The sequence below is a fragment of the Hippopotamus amphibius genome, chromosome 14 (assembly GCF_030028045.1).
Source record: "Hippopotamus amphibius kiboko isolate mHipAmp2 chromosome 14, mHipAmp2.hap2, whole genome shotgun sequence".
NCBI classification, from domain to species: domain Eukaryota; kingdom Metazoa; phylum Chordata; class Mammalia; order Artiodactyla; family Hippopotamidae; genus Hippopotamus; species Hippopotamus amphibius.
This window is the reverse complement of record NC_080199.1, coordinates 67,104,989-67,128,206: the sequence shown is the minus strand read 5'-3', so window position 1 is coordinate 67,128,206 and position 23,218 is coordinate 67,104,989.

Below are 23,218 nucleotides of genomic sequence, written 5' to 3'. Positions count from 1 at the left end.
CAGTGATCCCTGAGAAAAGGTAGACAAGCAATATGAACCTCAAAACTGCCCAACAATTGCCCACCCTTCCTTGAGGATACTTTACAGACACAGTGGGGAGATGGAGACAAGCCTGAGTAGAAGTCTTGCTGCGCTGAGTAGACAGAGTCCAGCTTTGCAGGCTATTGGGGCAGCTAGAATTTGTAGGACAAGGGATCTGGGAAGGGAGAACTGTTGAGAGGAAGGTTACCTATAAACCCCCATGAATATATTCCAGCCTTGGCCAATGGATAGGGTGAAAACGCAAAGGGTGGAGCTCTGTGATTCCTAGCAGAGAATGGTTACTGTGGGACAGAAAAGTGAACAGAAAAGGGTCAGCAGGGCCCCTGGAGTTACAGTTCATCCAGAGCAGAAAGAAATTACTCAGTACATTGGCCTCCAGTTGAAAGTCCAGAAAGACTAGATAGATAGATAGATAGATGATAGATAGATAGATACATAGATAAATAGATCTATATCATCTATATCTATCTATATCTATATCTATATCTATATCTATATCTATATCTATATCTATATCTATATCTATATCATCTGTAAAGATCACATCCAGGAGTAAGGGCCAAACCTTAAGCTTAAAAACTAAATAGATATGCCTTAACAGCAAATGAATCCAAGTCTGACAGGACCACATTTATCCACCAGCCATTTATTTGCCAAAACAAAATTCAACACACTTTAAAGGAACGTAATGTCATACCCTACAACTATCATATAACTACCCAGTGTATAATACAAAATTACCAAATGTGCAAAGGAAAACGAATGTGTAACCCATTGTCAAAAGAAAAAAAGTACATAACAATCAACACTTGGATACTTAGATATTAGAATTAGTGCAAGAAAAATATAAAACATAAAACTGCTAATACGAATATTTTCACAGACTTAAACATATGGTGATAACATATAATAATATATGAAGAGATGAAAAATATGAAAAAGAAAAACTGGAAAATATGAGAAATTAAAATGTAATATATAATATATAATGCTTTTGTGCAGGAGGAGTGGTCCTGGGTTCCCCCAAATTAAGAAGCCCACACAGATAATGGGGAACCCTACACAACTTGCTCAAGGTATACACACATTTTCAATTTTAATAAATACCATCAAATTTTATTCCAAATAAACTATACAAATTTTTAGTCCTATTAACAGTAGATGAAGTATATTTTTCCCAGTAAGCACTGAAAATTATCCATTTTAATAATCATTTTTTGCCTATGTGACAAAAATAAAAATTATCTTTGCATGTTCCAATTTGGAAATCCTGATGATTTATGAAGATTATTATCTTTACATTTATTTTAAAATAGTGAGTTTCCAAATAATAAATTTAACATATTTCTATACTTTTTTTTTCTTTTTTCTTTTTTCTTTTTTCTTTTTAGGGATTAGTTTTATTTTGAGGATGGTAACTCATTTAATTTAATGGTGTGAAATTTTTAAAAATCTATTTGATTCTTGCTCATCTTATCTGATACATTTTCTACCCATCTTTAGTTTTGTGTGATTTTAAAACTTGAGAGCGTGCATCGTATTTTCTGAAAAAAAAAATCAACGACTAGAAAGTGTTTACAGGATATAGTCTAGGAGCAAGAAGTTTCTGACAGTTCAGAAACGTCAGGGGATTAATATGCATAGGGAATTAGACCAACTATAAATCTACCACTCAGACTAACATTTCTAAATTGTCCAGTTGAGTGTCACGGAACATTGTTGATATCTTCATGCTGAGCTAAGAATACAGTGTTGCTCTACCATTAGGTTGATTAGAACCTCTATCACTGAAGAAAGTGAAGCCCTCTCATTAGCCATATCTTTACTTATTATCGCAAGTGTTGTAAACTTTGTGTCTACATCCTACTTTTATATTCTACATTCATTTGTGGAACAATTACTTTTTTCTGGGCGCCAGAGGATTGCTAAATGCTAGAGATACAGCAGTGAACAAAGCAGGTGGTCTGTTTTATGAGAATTATATTCTATAGGATAAGCCTGGCAAAATAAACAAACAAACATGAAAATAAAGAAATATACAGTAGTTCCAGCAGGTATAAGTGCTATGAAGAATGATAAAGCACAGAGGGAACTGAAGAGATGTGTGTACTACCACACATAGAGTGGCCAGGGAGGGACCACTGAGAAGATGAGTTTTGAGCAGAGACCTGGGAACAGGTGAGAAGTGAGTCTTCAGGGAAAGGTGTTTGCAGAAATAAGGGTGGAACGTTCCAGGGCACAAAGGCAAGGTCGTGGATCAACACGGAAGTCGGGAGGCTGCACAACAAATCAAGAGAGGTGTTCTAACACATAGACATGTGGTGCTCTAGATTACACGAGCCCATAGCGTCATGGTGAGGATTTGGGCTTGCACTCTGAGTGATGTAGGCAGCTATGGCAAGATTTTGCAAAATGAAACGACATAATTTGACTTGCGTTTTAAAAAGACTGCTTCGCTGTTTTTGTGGGGAAGAGACTCTGGAGGAAGAAGAGGGGTAGAAGCAGGAAGACATTTAAGAGACTATGGCAACAATCCAGGCAAAAGATGCCCAAGGCTCAGAGTAACTGAATACTAATATTTTAAAATAGCAGAGCATGGATTTTCAGAGGTCGGTTAATTTCTTGGACACTTATTTTCTATTGCATACTGTGTGAGTGCGAGAACTCTAGAACCTCACAGGGTGGGATCAGCTCTACGAACTATTATCTTTGTGATCATGAGTGACTTAATTAACTTCTTTGCCTTAGTTTTTTCATGTACAAAATGGGGTTATTGTGAGGAATAAGCAGTTTATTTATATCAAGTGCTTACAGTAGTGCCTGGCACACAGAAAGTGTTATGTAAATGTTAGTTTATTTCAGGCAAAACTCACAACAAAATTTCTAGAGAAATCTTTATGGCCAAGTTGAATGGCTATTAATCTGCTACATTCCCATATAAATAATATTTTCAGACAAACACATGTGAACAAAAATCCTTTCAATTAGATATAAGTCAATGGTTCTCAATTAGGGGCAATTTTTCCCATCAAGGGACATTTACCAATATATGGAGATACTTTTAATTGCCATTTATTAGTATAGGGGAGAGGAGTGACTGATGTAGAATGGAGGAAATGTTGGGATGCCAGCAAACATCCTAAAATGCACAGGACAGTCTACCACAGCAAAGAATTATCTAGTCTAAAATATCAACAGTGCCATAGCTGATTAAACCTGGTATGAATTCTAAAAAGAGATCAGCACTAATATTCAGACTTTTATTTGTGCTCAAAAGGATTTCATCTGGAAAGTTTTCACACTTTTCTACTTTTCCTAATGTGACAGTCACAAATACATGTCTCTTCCTTTTCTTTATTCTTTAATTCTTTTCATCTCTGCACAGTTTATCCCTAAATCACTATAGTTTTTAAGATTACAGATTTCCTGTTTTTGATATTTTAATCTGGCACCATAGTTAGAGAAAGCTCTTGGAGCTTGAGATATTGCTACTTGCAGCCATTTTCATGTCATATAATTATGTCCCAATCTTTCTGATAAAATTTGGAATTTGTCATGGGATTTGTTTTTAAAATGCATAAAATATTTTAATTGACTGTATCATATAATTCATTTTATTTTGTATGACTGTTCCCTTTATAGGAAACCTCCTTGGATTATCCAATTGAATTTATAGGAGAATAAATATAAACCTTGAGCAGTATCAAACAAATACCTTAAAATTAAAATCTGAAATGCACGTGAGGCTGCCTGGCTGGCCCTGCTGCCACTCAGAGTTGCAAATACATGAAAAAGAGTTAGAAACCTCTTCCTGGGAGGCTTTAATCACACACCTTTTTGCCTTATTTATAGTGATATATTTTTTAAAGCTATCATACTTCTCAAACTATTTGCAGACATTCGTTACTTGTCTCTGTCATCTGTGTGTTATCACTGGATCTAGGTTACTGGCTATGTCAGAACACTAAGGTCTAGGAAATTCCTTACTTCCTATTTAGGTAAAGACTTTCAATGTGATCTTCTGTTACTGCTTAAAAGAGGAGTATTCTAACATAAAACTATGAGGCAGTCCAGCTGGGTTGATTTTTACTCTGTGTGTGTATGTTTCTTTTTTTTTCCTTTTTTTTTTGTTTTGTTTTGGTTTTTTTTTTTAAGCCTTTTGCTAGTGCATTCTTTAAGAGCATCAAGGACAAATGGCTCAGTAGTGGGGTGGGGCTAGCACTTACCACCTGGCAAGAGCCGATGGCATATATTTGCTTCTCCCTTTAGACTCCGTGATGTGCAATTGATAGCTTATAACTGGCTGTGGTGGAAGAATTTACACCACTGACATCAGCAAGTGCTACAGTGCAGGGCTTCCTCCCCCAGAATGGCAGCTGGTAGCTTCAGTATCCTTCTAGCAGTCCAACTTGTTCTTGTTTTGTTAGAAATTTGCAGAAGGGCTACACAAGCTTCCCCAGTGGTGTCAGTGCAAGAGTGTCTGGGAACATTATCGTCAAGCTGAGGGTTAGAATTAGTTTAAAAATGGGTCCTTCTACTTTACAGGAGAAACACTGCTTCTAGTTTATGAGATCCATTGCGATACCTTGGTCAATCAAGGTGAATTAAGCAATCGCTTCTTGGTTGCTCCCATCATCGAGTTACTGCTAATTCTTTCCAATACAATTTCTTTATGTATTCCTTGCTGGGTGCCTTTTCTTATCCAGGTATTTCTGGCAGGTAGAGATCCACAGATATATCGTAAATATTGTATTTTCTCATTTTGCTTGTTTTGGAACTTCTGAAAAATAATGATGTTGTGCTTTTGTCATTGCTTTCAGCATTTACTGAAATCACGGGGCTGAACATTTGAATTTGGAGTTACTGTATTTTCAATAATTATATGTTAGTATTTAAGTCTGCAGACTTTAAAAACAAAGATTTGAAACTTTATGTCATATCTGCCGTAGAATGTATCTTTGAAAGGATCTTTCCTTTGGGTTTCTGCTCAGAGTTCTTTTCATCTGTTCTATCAGCTAGGCTATAATTTTTTGTAGATGCTTTCACTCAAGGGTATATGTATTCTGCCAGCACAGTTGGTGGGGAGAGGGATATTTCATAAACATGGCAACTAATATTCCAAGTACATGTCTTATAGATGCAGCATGTCTGTGAAACCACTTCGGACTCATCTATTACAAGCTGTATAAGACTGTGTAGGACTCATGTATCAGTCAGCCTGGTGGCCATCTATAGATTATCAAACTCTGGTGCCATCCCCACATCCCACAATTTGATGTCCCTTTCATTAGGAAAATATTTTGGCTTTTCAGATCTTAGTGAAATGCATTTGTTTATACATAAATCACATAAATATTAAAAAACACACACACACATGAAAGGAAAACCAATCACACAACACTTCCCAAGTTCTCAAGCATAAGCCTGCCTATCATTTGAATTTTCCACACAGTTATTCCCCTTTATAAAAATTCTTAAGTAACAAATGGATGCTTCTCATTCAATGATATCTGGTTCTCAGCTGGAGGCTATAAGAGGTTTTTGTTTTATTACTTTTATTCTGTGTACTGTACTTCTAGTGCTTCTGTCATATCAACTCCCCACAGCTGCTTCTGCCCACAGCTCGATCGCTCGTGTTAAGAGCTGTGTCCTCTTCCTGCAAGTGGCCCCACTTATCCCTGGGCAATGACTGAGAACAGACTGTTCAGCTATTCCAAGATGGGCCTTGCCATAGGGGCTTTGTCATTGTGATGTTTGTATATATACATTGTGCAAAACTGCTTTTCTTCTTTTGACATTATAACGTAAGTATCCTTCTATGTCACTTAAGCTCTTCAAAAACGTTGCCTTTTATAACATTTTAATACATTTTCTAAATACGGAAGTAATGAATGTTTAATCCAAACAACTTGGTAGAAGTAGGAAAATACAAAGAAAAAGGAACACACAAAACCATCTATGCTTAATACTTTGGTGTACATACATCCAGTATTTTCTTATGTTATATTTTTCATATCTTTTATTTTTCACTTGTCTTTTTTAATGAATGTTTTTCATGTGATTGTGTATTTTTCTCACTACGATTATTTCTTATTGAAGTACAGTTGATTTACAATATTGTGTTCACACTATGATTATTTTTAATGACTGAATATCAACATAGTATCTATTGTATACTATTCAATATTACTATATTTTTATCCATGATCAAGCATTGGAATTTAAAGGTTTTAAAAATTTAAAAGTGTGATGATTATGTTTTATACATGTTTTCTTAGAAAGTTGCATTAAAATTATATTACTTAGTCCAATGAAAACGATAACATTTTAAGTCATTTAAGACATTTTTCCAAATTGCATTCTACACAAGCTGTTACAATATACAAAACACCAGGAATATATGAGGGTGCCTACTTTTACACACCTTGGATACTCAATAGAATATTCAAAGAATTATGCTACTTCATGAATTATTTCCCAAGAGGAAGAAACAAACCTTTCTACTTATTTTTTGCAATAAAATACTTGCATATAACTCTGTCTGCATATTGGTTGGATGCCTAAGGACATAGTGATTATACTTCAACAGAAAACCAGGCTAATGTTTTCAAGAAATGGCCTCACTGCTAAATATGCAGATTGCCACATTTTGGAGTTTTTTTTCCTCCCATATTACATGCTTTTTTATTGTACTTTGAAGAATATTGTTAGGAAATTTTGACTAAGTTGTTTTATGTAGTTGATAGGTGAGGGCTTCATAAATGATGACAGATTGTAACAGATTGTGCTGATGTCACATATAATATGTGACGTGGGATTTTATATTTTAAAGTATTACCCCCAAAGCTTAAAACATAGAATTTTAGTAGAATATAAAATAAATGCAATTTTTAGCACATTAATAAGAGTGATTTTTAAAAGAGGGCTAAACATAAATAATTAATTAGAATTCCTTCTCATAGAAGTATTTAATGGAAAATACTTTTCTGTAAGGTCATTCAAAAAGTGCACATTCAACAAAGATTTATATGAATATCATATATTGTCAATATCTGCCGTTTGTTATTCAGAAAATATTCATTTTTCTGTATGCTCCCATGCTCTAAGGTCAAGAGTTTGCATTTTCAAATATTTTTATTATGTCAGATAAAAACTCCAGAAGACTTTACTTTTATCACTGAACCCTACATGCTGAAAACAATTCACCACAGCTTATACAGAGTTTACAATTCAGTTCATATGTATGAAAAAATCTTACTACCTTCCTCACTCAGCTTTTCCTTTGAGAACACTGTTAACCCAATTCCTAATAAGGAAACTGCTGTGCACATTTACAGGAAAAAAGGCACGGGTTTCCTTGGCAACTAGAACCATGTGCAATCTCTCAGAATGGCTCCTCCTACACTCAAGTTTCCTAGGTGGCAGGCTGCATATATTTTATAAAGACAATGGAATAATGGGACAGATATTACCCTGTTCAACCTTGCATGTGAAAAGCTTCAATGGGAAAGATGCATTTGCTATAATAACTGGCAATTTGAGAGAAAATATTAACTGTATAATGAGGTCACTTCCTCTAATTCAGGATTAATAGTTCAATTCAAGGTCCAAAATATATTATGTGTGCATCAATATATTGATATAATTTTACAGCAAGAAACCCACCTCCCTTTCTGTTTCACCCCCACCACTCCACCACCAAATTAGCTTATACATATTTGCAGCTAAAGGTAAATTGCAGGTGAGCAATTTCATGGTAAATAGAGATTACTTCAGTCTCCCAGAGTTCTGTCGCTGAAGCAGAAAAGCTGAACCTTTAGCTCACATGAATGGAAAGAAACTCAATTTATCGTGAAATTGACTGTAAAATGCCACAAAAACTTTAAAACCTCTGAACGAAACATGTTTATAGATCTAGAAAATATTAGTAAATAAATTACGAATGGTTTAAAAGAAATGGATACTTACAGTAAAATAAAAAATTAAGAGAAGTTATTGAGACAACGGATTATAGACAGTCTATGCACAGGGTTATTTTCTGGGTGTAGGGATGGACGGGAAAAGATATGTGAATTCTTTTACATCATGCAGGTTCTTCTGTTTTCTTAAGATAAAAATATTCAGGAGAAATCAAAGAGCAGATGTATGTTATGATTAAGTGTGGACAGATCCAATGCAAGATTTGCTGGCTAATTAGGGGTCTTTACAAGTCAAATACTGGTTTTAGAATTATTTTTGAAAACTTTTAGAATTCTTAATTTCATGTAATAGGAGCTCCTTTTTCTCTGACACACAACTCCTATTTTCTCACAATGCAAAAGTATAATTATCTATTGAGTTGCACACAAAGAAAATATAATTTACATGCAATTAATCAGCTTTGGAGCATTGTGAGTTTTAAACTATGAGCAACTTGAGGAGTACAGATTACATTGTTTAAGACTGTTTTGCTGAATACTTAGTAGAACATTTTTACTACTAGAACCTAAAGGGAAGAATGTCACAATACACCCATTTTAACACTCTTCTTGCAACATACATTGTGTGATAATCTAGATATGTTTATTTTTTGAACCAAAAAGTGGGACACGTTTTTGAATAAAAATTTGGGGCATAAATATTTTTATATTGCTTTTCGAAATATAATTACAGTTCATTTCTACCTGCCTGTCTGCCTGTCTGTCTGTCTGTCTGTTTCTCTCTCTCTCTCTCACACACACACACACACACACACGCACACATTCTTTTCATCCAATCACTTTCATTGGATTAATTGAAATAGTATTTCTTCCTTTAATGCATCATGGACTTTTTACCAGGTTAATATGAATAATATGATTTAGAAATTTTTAATAGATATGTTTTACTCTAGTGTATAAATTAGCATGTTACTTAAAAATTCCTCCTCTGATGGATGTTTAACTTAGTTTACTTCAATTGCATACACAACACACACACATACACACACACACACACACACACACACACACACACACACATTCATGCTTTTCATTTCCTATTTGTGTGATTTCAAGCAGTGAGGGTTGCAGAGTTTGAGAATCAATCTTGGAAAGTGATTTTGAGATTGCAATTGTAGATTGTAAATAATTTATGACAGTAACAGCACAGACTTCTTTTAATTGGAATTGCTAGTTTAGTGCCCTGTAGGGTATGACTAGATACTCCATCTGCAGGTGTACTTGTCTCAAGGTGCAGATTTGCTGAGTTTGTGTTCAGAAGCATCCTTTTCAATTCTTGTTCTTATTCATCAAGTGCACCTTCCTTTTCATCCTCATCCTCTTCCTCATCCTCTTCTGCATCCAAATTTCCCTCTTCTATTTGCAAAAGCAAAAATGTAACAGTAGGAATAGACATTGACTTTGTTATCTAATTACCTAGTTAGTTTTAGATTTAGTATGTACTAGGCTCTAGGTGCTTTGTTTGCGTTAAAGCATCAAACACCAATTATTAATATTTGTTACTTGATTTTGTCACACTTTCAGTCTTTTTTCCAATATAATTTTATCAGACAATTCTGTTTACATTTTTGTGTGTGCCCAACTACAGTTTAAAGCCCATCTTCTGGTTGTTTCTAAGATATGCTTTGCTTTGTTTTGTTTTGTTTTTCACCAGGGAGTTCTTTCCCATTACCCCGCTAGCTCACCATGAACATAAATGAAAACATAAATAAAATAAGCGGGAAATTACTAACATCTGGTTTGACAGTATAGAAGCAATGATTATTCTGATGAGTTAGAGAACAATTCATTACTTATAAATAATAATGAGTTGTCAAGCAGCACAGTGATTCCAAAGTAACAATATCAGGGCAATCTGTTTACATGTTCTACCACAGGTGAATTTTATCTTGTAAATAACATGAAAACCCAGGTCATATTTGATGGGCACCTTTAATACAATACACTTCTAATTTTAGTTACTTGGTTCATAATTACTATATCACCTTTAAGAAAAAAAGTTTGAACTGAACAAAAGATATTAATTTAGTTTGCTAAACGAATTAATATTAATGGGATGCTGCAGAAAGAATCTCTTGCTTGGATGGATTCCTTGGATATTGCCTCTAAACCCTTTCCATTGCTAAGATACTCTCATTCTCATGCTGTGGTCTTGTAATATGGGTCACCATAGGTGTCTTTGTATAGAGCTGAACTTTGTCCTTTTTTAAATCATGTCAGCTCCATTAGCCACAGATACGACCTTTATACCTCCTTTCATCCAAATGGTTAATCTTTACCTAAAACTGGCAGAGTAATATTCTTTAACTAGTTAAAGCTATGGTGTAATTAAGATACATCTGGCTATTTTGGAAATGCTAAATATTTCTTACATGAAAGTGGCAACTTAAAATTTCCCAAGAAAAATGAATCTATTTGTAAATGGTATGAATACGTGTTTGAAGAAACCAACCACGTCATGAAAACCATTTTCAATTTGAAGACTTATTGAAGTGCCTAAAACAGATCTTTCATGAATCTTTAGGTGACTGTAAAAAACAGTCTGAAAATCTGAATGACTGTGAGGAATTTTCAATTTTGACTTTTAAAAATATCTTTATTAGGTTTATTAAAAGTTCCATGTATGTATAGACTTCATCTTCATGCTTCTTTCTTCTCTGAGATACTACATGCACTCAAACATACCCTCCATGCTCTACATGACTGTCTGTGAAGGGAAATGGAATTCTTTTTTACTTTGCCCACATTAAAGTGTTTATTTTTCAACATATCATTCAACATATTAAGCCATATGGTACTGACTAATCCTACAATGAAAGTTTTCTTTTTTTTAATTAATAGTTGATTTACAATGTTGTGCTAGTCTCTGCTGTACAACAAAGTGAATGTTATACATATATATATGTATATATATCTCCACTCTTTTTTAGATTCTATTTCCATATAGGTCATTACATAGTATTGAGTAGAGTTCCCTGTGCTACACAGTAGGTCCTTAGTAGTTATCTCTTTTATATATAATAGTGTGTATATGTTGATCCCAATCAAAAGTTTTCTTGTTTGATTTGCTTAATAAAAAAATCACAAGAAAATACAAAAATGTCTGCGAAAAATAGTGTGGAGTTTCCTCTTTCTCATAAAGCATGTGAAAAAAACTATCTGATAAAGCAATCTAACATTGTCTAAGTATTAAAAAACGATAGTTGCATATAGCTGTTAAAATTTTTCTCTATCAATTTTCAATATATTGAATAAATACAAATAAACTTAAGCAATATTATATGACTCACAAAATAAAATAACAAACAACTGTAAACCTATTATGCAGTCCAAGAATTAGAATATAATCTGGAACTTGGGTTACCTGCTCCTGGTCTCTGTCTCTTTTGCTCCTTCCTTCTGTATTTTATCACATGTATATTTATTAAACCAATAAATTGCTTAGTTTTTCTTCGTAAACTAGTGAATAAAAGATAATATACAATAGATAATCTTGTGGAACTTACTGCTTTTACCAACATTATGCTTCCAAACTTCATCCATGTTGCTCTGGGCACCTGAAATTGATTAATTTCTCTGCTGCTTAATGTTTTATTGTGTTAATGTACCACAATTTGTGAATTTGGATTATTTCTAGTTTTTTTTCCCCTCATGCAAACTGTATTGATAAGAACATGCTTTTGTACATGGTTCAACAGGCTAAGGGTTTGCTACAGGTCTATGAATGAAATTATAGGAAAGGGGTATGTAAATATTTAGCTTTTATGAGATGGTGTCAGATTATTTTCCAAAATGATTGTACTGCTTATGTTCACATTAGAAATATATGAGATCATGGTTGTATTACTTGGCTTAATTTTGAAAATCTGGAGTGTATAATATGGTTTCTCATTTTTGTTTTAATTGCTATCTTTAAAATTAACATTGATTTTCAGCAGATTTCTTACACTAACTGACCTTATGTGTCTCTTCTTTTGCCAGATGTATTTGGCCTGTTCTTCGATTGGGCTGTTTTACATTTTTATTTAGATTGATTTTTAGGAGTTCGTTATACTCTGCATGCTCAAACTTGGTTGGACAAATATACCTGCATACACACCACTTGCATAGGCTCCCAGTTTCTGATGTCTTTCAATGAACAGGATTTGTAAAATTTTATCTGGGTCAATTTGTATCATCATGTGTAGACTGTCAATGAGCAGTAAGCTTAGCTGTAGTTTTTTTCTTGCATCAGGCTGATCACTTCAGGGTTCCAAACCAAGGCAAATAAGGAAGTGTGTAAGTGTGCATGTACAAGCCAAGCAGTGCAAACTTATAAATCTTCCTGTCAGGAACTTGACACAAGGAAATGAGGAAACCATCCCGCAAATAAGGAATATTTGCTTTGCAGTGAGTGGCTGCAGCCCAACTCAGAACTACGTGGGCCATAACAATCGTCTAAGAGTGATTTATGTCCTCCAGCTGGTACACTCACTGCACAGCGTACCTTACCGTCACTGTTAAACAAGCCACCTCTCTGCGAGCTGTTTGGAGCATGGCCTTTGTCCACATCTTCATGTAAAAACCACACTTCTTGATGAAATCACTGCTGTGAATTTCCCTGTGTTCTTAATAATACTGTTTGGTGCAGAGCGGATATAATTTGCTCAGATTCCTCAGGCTCTCACTTCCCTTGCCGAGCATCACAATTTTACTGAAATTACATTTTTACAGGAATGGGTTTTGATTTTATCGAGAAAAATATTCTTCAATTCAAACGCTCCATTAACAATATAATTTGGCCTGGCGTCTGGGTTAACATTTTATTTATCACAGGCACACACTGAGATTTTGAATCTCACAGAGATTCATCCTCTGAATCACACGTCTTTAAGCCTTTCAACATCAAATGTCAGATTCAATATAAAAGAATTTATGTCACATTATTACAGCCAGAAAGTTTGGAAAGGAAGGATTTGGGGGAGGGGAGGTAAAATGTCCTTATGCTTTGAACACAACCTCTGTGGAGCATTCCTTCTGCACTCTGTACATCGCCACTCAGTTTCTGGAGGGCGGGGAGAAGGCCACAAGTCAACACAATCAGTGTTCTCTTTTTAATAGCAAGGACCTGCGTGCAGAGCGACACCTGATCCACCTGCCGTTTCCTCCCTGTTGCCACTTCATCAGGAGTGGAACTTCCTGCCTGTTGTCACCTGGGGATGAGAAGTGGAGAGAGAGGGTATGGACTGAAGCAAACTGAATTTTCCAACTTCAACTTTTCTTCCCCTTTCTCTCTCCATCTTGAATCTTGGATGTTGCAATCATGGAAAACTCTGCCCCCTTTCCCTCGCCTCACCCTAAGGTAGTCTCTATTTAGACAGGCCTTGGGGATCTTGGGACACATGCTGAAACATTAAAAGGTTAGCAGTGCTGAAATAGGTTTAGTGTATGAGGTGATTCAAGAATGGAAATCTTCAAGTTGACTCCAAATCCACACAGGGCATATAACTGTAAATTAAAGACCCTCACTGACCCGCTTATCTGGGCGCAAAATCTCAGATGGACCCTTCTGCCTAGTTCCCAATATCAAGTTTGTTTTCCTGTTTGTTGATTATATTTACATCATTATTTTTCACTTTTTACTTCCTATTTTTACTTCCAGCAGTCTAAGTTAAGTTATGTTTACTTTCTTCTTAAGTTTTATTAGTTATATCTTATCTGGACTTCTCTCTTCCAGGCACTGTTTTCTCTAATCCAGTCTTCAGTCTGCTGCCAAGTTAGTTTTCTCCAGCTCTAATCGTGTCATTTACCCGTGCTTAAAAACCTTCAAATACTACTACCTTTAACGTTCAGAAGTCATATTTTCCCGACATTTAATTCTGATGGCAATGGTGATTTCTCTGTAGAATGCCAACTTTGAGAGTGCTCCCAAAAATGTAAAATGGAGAACTGAGCATCTAAAATAACAGCCTTACTGTTACTTTTGGACTATTAAAATAATTCACTTTTATGTTCTTGTAAATTAAATGATACATACTAACAAAGTCATAGTGCATAAAATTATTTTTTAAGAAACTGAATCATAAAAAAAATCATTGGGCAATGTACCATCTACACCGAAAAGAACTGTTTAAAATCATAAAGTTTACTCACAGACCCTATATGTGTGGAGTTTCTACAGGAGCCCAGGAGCCTGTGTAAATCTGCTTTTAAAGTAGACCCTTCTGCCTAACAGATGATTTTAAGGTTCTAGTCATTACAATCAGCTGTATTTCACCACAGACTTAAAGATTCATGTCTTCTTATGATACAAAGGAACAAATGATTGTCTTTGCTATGAGGAAATAAATGGGGAAATTACAAACTATTATATACAAATAAAAGACAGACAAATTCATTATCAAAACTGAAGTTCTTGACCAATTTTAGAATATATGCAAACAACATAACAGTAATTATAGGACATGTTTGATTTTTTTTTTGCTAAGAATAAATTACCTGTATTTACTAGTACAGTATTCTTAGTATGTCATTTTTCTCAGGTGGAACTGACCTCTCTCTTGATCAGTTATGTGTGAAAAAATAGGTCAAATCCATTTTTTGTTACTTTTTCAATCTTGCGTTTTTTTATTGAACTGAATATACATGCCAAGAACACACAAATCAAAAGCATACAACCTGATTTTTACAAACTGAAATGAATTGAGTGATCAGCCCAGATATAAGAAATAGACCATTACCAATATCCAAAAAGCTTACTACCAAGTCACTATTTCCTAACAAAGGTTATCATTCTGATGTCTTACTTTATGGATGGAATCTACCTTTTAGTAGACATTTTTATTGATAGAAATAGGTGTATATACGCTTTTGTACCTGAATTCTTTCATTCCAAATTATATTTTTGAAATTTTTTATAAGTAGCAATATTTTAAATTTTATTTTTGTGTTTCCAAACATTAGCTATTAGTGATAATACTGCTGTGAATATCCTTGTATGAGTCTATTGACATCCATATGTACATATTTATGTTTGGATATATGTAGGAGAGGAGTGTCTGAGTCAGTGGAAAACATACCTTAGCTATGTTAGATACTGTTGAACCCTTTTCAGAAGTGGTTGCCAATTCATTCTTCACTTGTGCCTGAACGAGCTGACTGCTCTGCGTCTTTGCCAACACTTGATGTTATCCATCTCTTTAATTTTAGCCTCTCTGTTGGGTGTGTAGTGGTAGTAATTGTGGTTTTCATTTGCATTTCCCTAATTCAACTCAGTTCCTTAAACACATTTCGTATGTTTATTACCTTAATGACACTGGCAAACGTGGGTTTAAATCTTGTCCATTTTGCTGTTGAGCTGTTGATCTAATTTGTTGTTACAGATTTGCAGTTCTTTATATATTCTAGATGTGAAACTGTTTCCAAATGTATGAACAACAGGTATCTTCCCCCTTCTTGCCTTTGTAATCTCATTATGATATCCTTTGGTACACATTGGTTCTTTTTTTTTTTTTTTTTTTTTGCAAGGACAAAGGAATTTATTTATTTATTTATTTATTTGGGGGGTACACCAGGTTCAATCATCTGTTTTTATACACATATCCCCGTATTCCCTCCCTTCCTTGACTCCCCCCCCTCGAGTCCCCCCCACCCTCCCTGCTCCTGTCCTCTAAGGCATCTTCCATCCTCAAGTTGGACTCCCTTTGTTATACAACTTCCCACTGACTATTTTACAGTTGGTAGTATATATATGTCTGTGCTACTCTCTCGCTTCGTCTCAGTTTCCCCTTCACCCCCCGCCCCCTCCCATACCTCGAGTTCTCCAGTCCATTCTCTGTATCTGCTTCCTTGTTCTTGTCCCTGAGTTCATCAGTACCATTTTTAGATTCCGTATATGTGAGTTAGCATACAATATTTGTCCTTCTCTTTCTGACTTACTTCACTATGTATGACAGATTGTAGTTCTATCCACCTCATTACATATAGCTCCATCTCATCCCTTTTTATAGCTGAGTAATATTCCATTGTATATATATGCCACATCTTCTTTATCCATTCATTTGTTGATGGGCATTTAGGTTGCTTCCATGTCCTGGCTATTGTAAATAGTGCTGCAATAAACATGATGGTACATGTTTCTTTTGGGATTATGGTTTTCTTTGGGTATATGCCCAGGAGTGGGATTACTGAATCATATGGTAGTTCTATTTGTAGTTTTTTAAGGAACCTCCATATTGTTTTCCATAGTGGCTGTACCAACTTACAGTCCCACCAACAGTGCAGGAGAGTTCCCTTTTCTCCACACCCTCTCCAACATTTGTGGTTTCCAGATTTTGTGATGATGGCCATTCTGATGGGTGTGAGGTGATACCTCATTGTGGCTTTGACTTGCATTTCTCTGATGATGAGTGATGTGGAGCATCTTTTCATGTGTTTGTTGGCCATCTGTATGTCTTCTTTGGAGAAATGTCTATTTAGGTCTTCTGCCCATTTGTGGATTGGGTTATTTGCTTTTTTGGTATTAAGCTTCATGAACTGCTTGTATATTTTGGAGGTTAATCCTTTGTCCGTTGTTTCATAGGCAATTATTTTTTCCCATTCTGAGGGTGGCCTTTTAGTCTTGCTTATGGTTTCCTTTGCTGTGCAAAAGCTTTTAAGTTTTATGAGGTCCCATTCGTTTATTCTTGATTTTATTTCCGTGATTCTAGGAGGTGGGTCAAAAAGGATCTTGCTTTGATGTATGTCATAGAGTGTTCTGCCTATGTTTTCCTCTAGGAGTTTTATAGTGTCTGGCCTTACATGTAGGTCTTTAATCCATTTGGAGTTTATTTTTGTGTATGGTGTTAGGAAGTGTTCTAATTTCATTCTTTGACATGTTGCTGTCCAATTTTCCCAGCACCACTTATTGAAGAGGCTGTCTTTTTTCCATTGTATACTCGTGCCTCCTTTGTCAAAGATAAGGTGCCCATATGTGTTTGGGCTTACTTCTGAGTTCTCTATTCTATTCCATTGATCTTCCTTTCTATTTTTGTGCCAGTACCATACTGTCTTGATCACTATGGCCTTGTAGTATAGTTTGAAGTCAGGAAGCCTGATTCCACCAACTCCATTGTTCCTTCTCAAGATTGCTTTGGCTATTCGGGGTCTTTTGTGTTTCCATACAAATTGTAAGATTTCTTGCTCTAGTTCTGTGAAAAATGCCATTGGTAATTTGATTGGGATTGCATTGAATCTGTAAATTGCTTTGGGTAGTACAGACATTTTCACGATGTTGATTCTTCCAATCCAGGAACATGGTATGTCCCTCCATCTGTTTGTGTCGTCTTTGATTTCTTTCATCAATGTCTTAAAGTTTTCTGCATACAGATCTTTTGCCTCTGTAGGCAGGTTTATTCCTAGGTATTTTATTCTTTTGGTTGCAATGGTGAATGGGAGAGTTTCCTTAATTTCTCTTTCTGCTCTTCCGTTGTTAGTGTATAGGAATGCAAGAGATTTCTGTGCATTAATTTTGTATCCTGCTACTTTACTAAACTCATCAATGAGTGCTAGCAGTTTTCTGGTAGAGTCTTTAGAGTTTTCTATATATAATATCATGTCATCTGCAAAGAGTGATAATTTTACTTCTTCTTTTCCAATTTGGATTCCTTTTATTTCTTTTTCTTCTCTGATTGCTGTGGCTAAAACTTCCAAAACTATGTTGAATAATAGTGGTGAGAGTGGACACCCTTGTCTTGTTCCTGTTCGTAGAGGGAATTCTTCCAGTTTTTCCCCATTGAGAACAATGTTGGCTTTTGGTTTTTCATATATGGCTTTTATTATGTTGAGGTAATTTCCTTCTATGCCCATTTTCTGGAGAGCTTTTATCATAAATGGATGTTGGACTTTGTCAAAAGCTTTCTCTGCATCTCTTGAAATGATCATATGGTTTTTATCCTTCAATTTGTTGATATGATGCATCACATTGATTGATTTGCATATATTGAAGAATCCTTGCATCCCAGGGATAAACCCCACTTGATCATGGTGTATGATTTTTTTAATGTGCTGTTGCAGTCTGTTAGCTAGTATTTTGTTGAGGATTTTTGCATCTATATTCATCAGTGATATTGGTCTATAGTTTTCTTTTTTTGTGACATCTTTGCCTGGTTTTGGTATCAGGGTGATGGTGGCCTCGTAGAATGAGTTTGGGAGTGCTCCACCTTCTGCAATATTTTGGAAGAGTTTGAGAAGGATAGGTGTTAACTCTTCTCGAAATGTTTGATAGAATTCGCCCGTGAACCCATCTGGTCCTGGGCTTTTGTGTGTTGGGAGATTTTTAATCACTGCCTCAATTTCCGTACTTGTGATTGCTCTGTTCATGGTTTCTATTTCTTCCTGGTTCAGTCTTGGAAGATTGTATTTTTCTAAGAATGTATCCATTTCTTCCAGGTTATCCAATTGATTGGCATATAGTTGCTTGTAGTAGTCTCTCATGATGTTTTGTATTTCTGAGGTGTCTGTTGTGACTTCTCCTTTTTCATTTCTAATTCTGTTGATTTGCATCTTCTCCCTTTTTTTCTTGATGAGTCTGGCTAATGGTTTATCAATTTTGTTAATCTTCTCAAAGAACCAGCTTTTAGTTTTATTTATTTTTCTTATGGTTTCTTTCCTTTCTTTTTCATTTATTTCTGCTCTGATCTTTATGATTTCTTTCCTTCTGCTCCCTTTGGGGTTTCTTTGTTCTTCTTTCTCTAGTTGTTTGAGGTGTAAGGTTAGGTTGTTTATTCGATCATTTTCTTGTTTCTTAAGGTAGGACTGTATTGCTATAAACTTCCCTCTTAGAACTGCTTTTGCTGCGTCCCATAGGTTTTGGGTTGTTGTGTTTTCATTGTCATTTGTTTCTAGATATTTTTTGATTTCCTCTTTGATTTCTTTAATGATTCCTTGGTTGTTTAGGAGTGAATTGTTCAGCCTCCATGTGTTTGTATTTTTTGCAGTTTTTTTCCTGTAATTGATATCTAGTCTCATGGCGTTGTGGTCTGAGAAGATGCTTGATATGATTTCAATTTTCTTGAATTTGCTGAGGTTTGATTTGTGACCCAAGATGTGATCTATCCTGGAAAATGTTCCGTGTGCACTTGAGAAGAAAGTGTAGTCTGTTGTTTTTGGATGGAATGTCCTATAAATATCAATTAAGTCGAGATGGTCTAATGTGTCATTTAAAGCTTGTGTGTCTTTATTGATTTTCTGTTTGGATGATCTGTCCATTGATGTAAGTGGGGTGTTCAAGTCTCCCAGTATTATTGTGTTACTGTCGATGTCCCCTTTTATAGCTGTTAGCATTTGCCTTATGTATTGAGGTGCTCCTACATTGGGGGCATAGATATTTACCATTGTGATATGTTCTTCTTGAATGGATCCCTTGATCATGATGTAGTGTCCTTCCTTGTCTCTTGTAATAGTCTTTACTTTCAAGTCTAATTTGTCTGATATGAGTATTGCTACTCCAGCTTTCTTTTGACTCCCATTTGCATGGAATATCTTTTTCCATCCCTTTCCTTTCAGTCTATATGTGTCCCTTGGTCTGAAGTGGGTTTCTTGTAGGCAGCATATAGAATGGTCTTGTTTTTGTATCCATTCAGCCAGTCTGTGTCTTTTGGTTGGAGCATTTAATCCATTTACATTTAAAGTGATTATTGACATGTGTGTTCCAATTACCATTTTCTTAATTGTTTTGGGTTTGTATTTGTAGGTGTTTTCCTTTTCTTGTGTTTCCTACTTAGAGAAGTTCCTTTAGCACTTGCTGTAAGGCTGGTTTGGTGGTGCTGAATTCTCTTCACTTTTGCTTGTCTGGAAAGCTTTTGATTTCTCCCTCAAATCTGAATGAGATTCTTGCTGGGTAGAGTATTCTTGGCTGTAGGTTTCTCTCTTTCAGGACTTTCAGTATATCCTGCCATTCCCTTCTGGCCTGCAGAGTTTCTGTAGAAAGGTCAGCTCTTATCCTTATGGGTTTTCCCTTATATGTTGTTTGTTGCCTTTCTCTTGCTGCTTTTAATATTTTTTCTTTGTGTTTAATTGTCGTTAGTTTGATTAATATGTGTCTTGGTGTATTTCTCCTTGGGTTTATTCGGTATGGGACTCTCTGTGCTTCTTGGACTTGGTGAATTATTTCCTTTCCCATGTTGGGGAAGTTTTCCACTAGAACCTCTTCAAAGATTTTCTCAGACCCTTTCTTATTTTCTTCTTCTTCTGGGATGCCTATAATTCGAATGTTGGTACGTTTAAGGTTATCACTGAAGTCTCTGAGACTGTCTTCTAATCTTTTTATTCTTTTTTCTTTTTCCTGCTCTGTGGCAGTTATTTCCCCCATTCTATCTTCCAACTCACTTATTCGTTCTTCTGCCTCAGTCATTCTGCTGGTTATAGCATCTAGAGTATTTTTAATTTCAGTTATTTTGTTATCCATTGCTGTTTGTTTTTCTGAGTTCTTATGAACTGTTTCTTGTACTTTCTCTATTTTGTTATCGAGATTTTGTATCATTTTTACTATCATTACTCTAAATTCTTTTTCAGGCATTTTTCCTATTTCCTCTTCATTTATTTGGTCTTGTGGGTTTTTTTCCTGCTCCTTTGCCTGCATGGTGTTTCTTTGTTTCCTCATGGTTGTCCAAACTTTTGGGGGTTGCTTGTCCTGGTGATAGAGGTGTTTATAGAAGACTGTCCAAGCCTCAGTCTAATGTCCATGTATTGGATTAAACAAATCTTAAGTCTAGGAAACACATACATGTATAAGACACACAATTACTGAATCCGTTAGGACATAAGGCTCTAGAAAGACCTGACAGAACCCCAGTGTACTATCAGATAGTCAAAGAGAAACCCAGCAGAAATTGACAACTGAAACAGAACAAATCAGAGACAAAAGCAAAAGCAAACAAACAACAAATAACACCTTACACATACAAACATCAATCCAGGGAGATTTTGTAAGCTAGGATCAAATATAGAAAAGAGCTGGAGTACCACCAGAGAGAATGGAGATTCTCAGAATGTAATTAGACAACTGTACTAAGAACTAAGATAAAGACAAAATCCTAATATTAAATAGCAAGGCAGTGCGTCATCTGGAGAATAGAGCAAGGAGTCTGAGCAGACCGATAGTGTTGCTTATAAGTATGTTAAGATAAAATAAACTTTAAAAGGCTGGAAGAAAGGGGAACAGAAGAGTGTAATGTGATTGGAAATATGCAAATAAAAAGAAAGGAATAGAAATGTATAAAAGATAGGGATGAAAGGAAAGTATGAGAGATATTTTGTCCGTACTACCAAAAACTTAGTTAGATATAGAAGTATATAAAAAGGCAAAAAAAAAAAGAAGAATAAAAAATATCATTAAAAAATTATGTTATAAAACTTGTAGATCCCTTAGGGCTAAGATCGTATTTAATAAATCAAAAAAAAAAAAAAAGAGAGAGAGAAAGAAAAAAAAAAAAATCCAGAACTGATCCCAGAATGGACCAGTTCAATAGGTATTGATACTACTATTTTTGTTTCCTTAGCATCTCAGCTGTAAGTGTCCTTCTCCTTGACTTGGGTTTTTTTTTGCGTTATTCTGTGACCAGCAGAGGTTCCTTTATTGTTCGTCTGTAAGCGTCGGTGTGTGGGGAGGGAGAGGGTACAATAGTGGCTCCTTCTCCTGGGAGTGAGTGAGCAGTGGCGCACTGTTGTTTTGGTCAGGCTTGGAGGTGCCTGTTGCAGAGGGCGCTGGTGGCTCAGGCGTAAACAGAAAGTCTTAGAGTTGGGCCTCTCTCAGGGTTTTTTTTCTTTTTGATGCTGTTTTTTTTCTTTTTTTTTTTTTCTCTCGGCAGCCTCCCTGCTGCTGGCATTGCAAGGGGTTTTAATCTAGCCCCGCCCGAGCGCCTGAGGGTGCTTGTTATCCCTGAGCACCTTAGGTGGCCCGCAGGGCGTTCTCCACTGCCTGTTGCAGAGGCACTGAAAGAGAGGGAGAGGCTATGCGTGCAGCTCCTCCCCCCCGCCCATGAGCCTGCAGCCTCCAGCCGCCATCATGGCCGGGCAGCTCTCAGGGACGGGCACTCCTCTCCGCGGACCTCCTCCCTCCTGTCCTCTCGGTCCATCACCCTACTGGCAACAATGTTTCTCACCCTGAACCAGCTCTCCGGTTCCCACGCTCCCGCTCCCGGACCCTCCGTTCAGCCGCGGATCGATGTCTTGGTCAGGGAACGCTGAGCTGCGCTGCGGACCCTCCGCATGTTTCTCACTCCCTCCCATCTGCCACAGCTCCGCCGCTTCACCCTCTTTGAGCCCTCGTAGATGCCTCCCTACCGGCTATGTCGGGCTCCCCGCAGTCCTTTCTGGTGTCCGAGGCCGTCTGCTGGTGTTCAGCTGGTTCTCTGTGGGAATGACTGCGTCCTTCCGTGCATTCCCAATGCATCTGTGGAGAGGGATGCACTCCACGTCTCTCTACTTCGCCGCCATCTTTTCTCTCCCCCACATTGGTTCTTAATTTTAATGGAGTCCAATTGATTAATTTTTTTCCTTTATAGTTCATGATTTTCACATTTTATTTAAGAACTCTTTGCCTACCTCAATAATATGAAGATATTTCCTATATTTTTTGTCCTAAAGTTTTATGTAGTTATATTTCACATGAAAATCTTCAATCAGTCTAAAATTGATTTTTGCAAATAATTTTGTTGGGGGCAAGATTAATTTATATGTAGTTCTCCAGCACATTTATTTATAAGAATGTCATTTCCCACACTGTACCATGATATGACATTCGTCACAAACCAAATTACCCTATATGTGTGGTCCACGCTCTTCACTCCATTCTCTTAGTCTTCTTGTCCATGTGCGTGTTCATGTGGCATTGCCTTAATTACTATACGCTGTTTTTCTTAGTACCTAAGAGTGAAAGTTCTCTAGCTTTGCTCTTCTTTAAGGTTTTCTTGACTATATTTGGCCTTTTCCAGTTCCAAGTCAACTTTAACAAGCTGGTCAGTTTATACACACACACACAAACTTGTATTTTGTTTGAGTCTACATTCAATCTATAGATTAATGTGGAAAAAATACATTGGATGTATTATCTTAAAATCAATGATCATGATCTATCTTTTTATTCATTTGATTCTTTTTAGATTTCCTCAATAATATTTTGGAGTTTTCATTTTAGAGCTCTTACACAACTGATTTTAGAACTATTGCTAATTACTAGT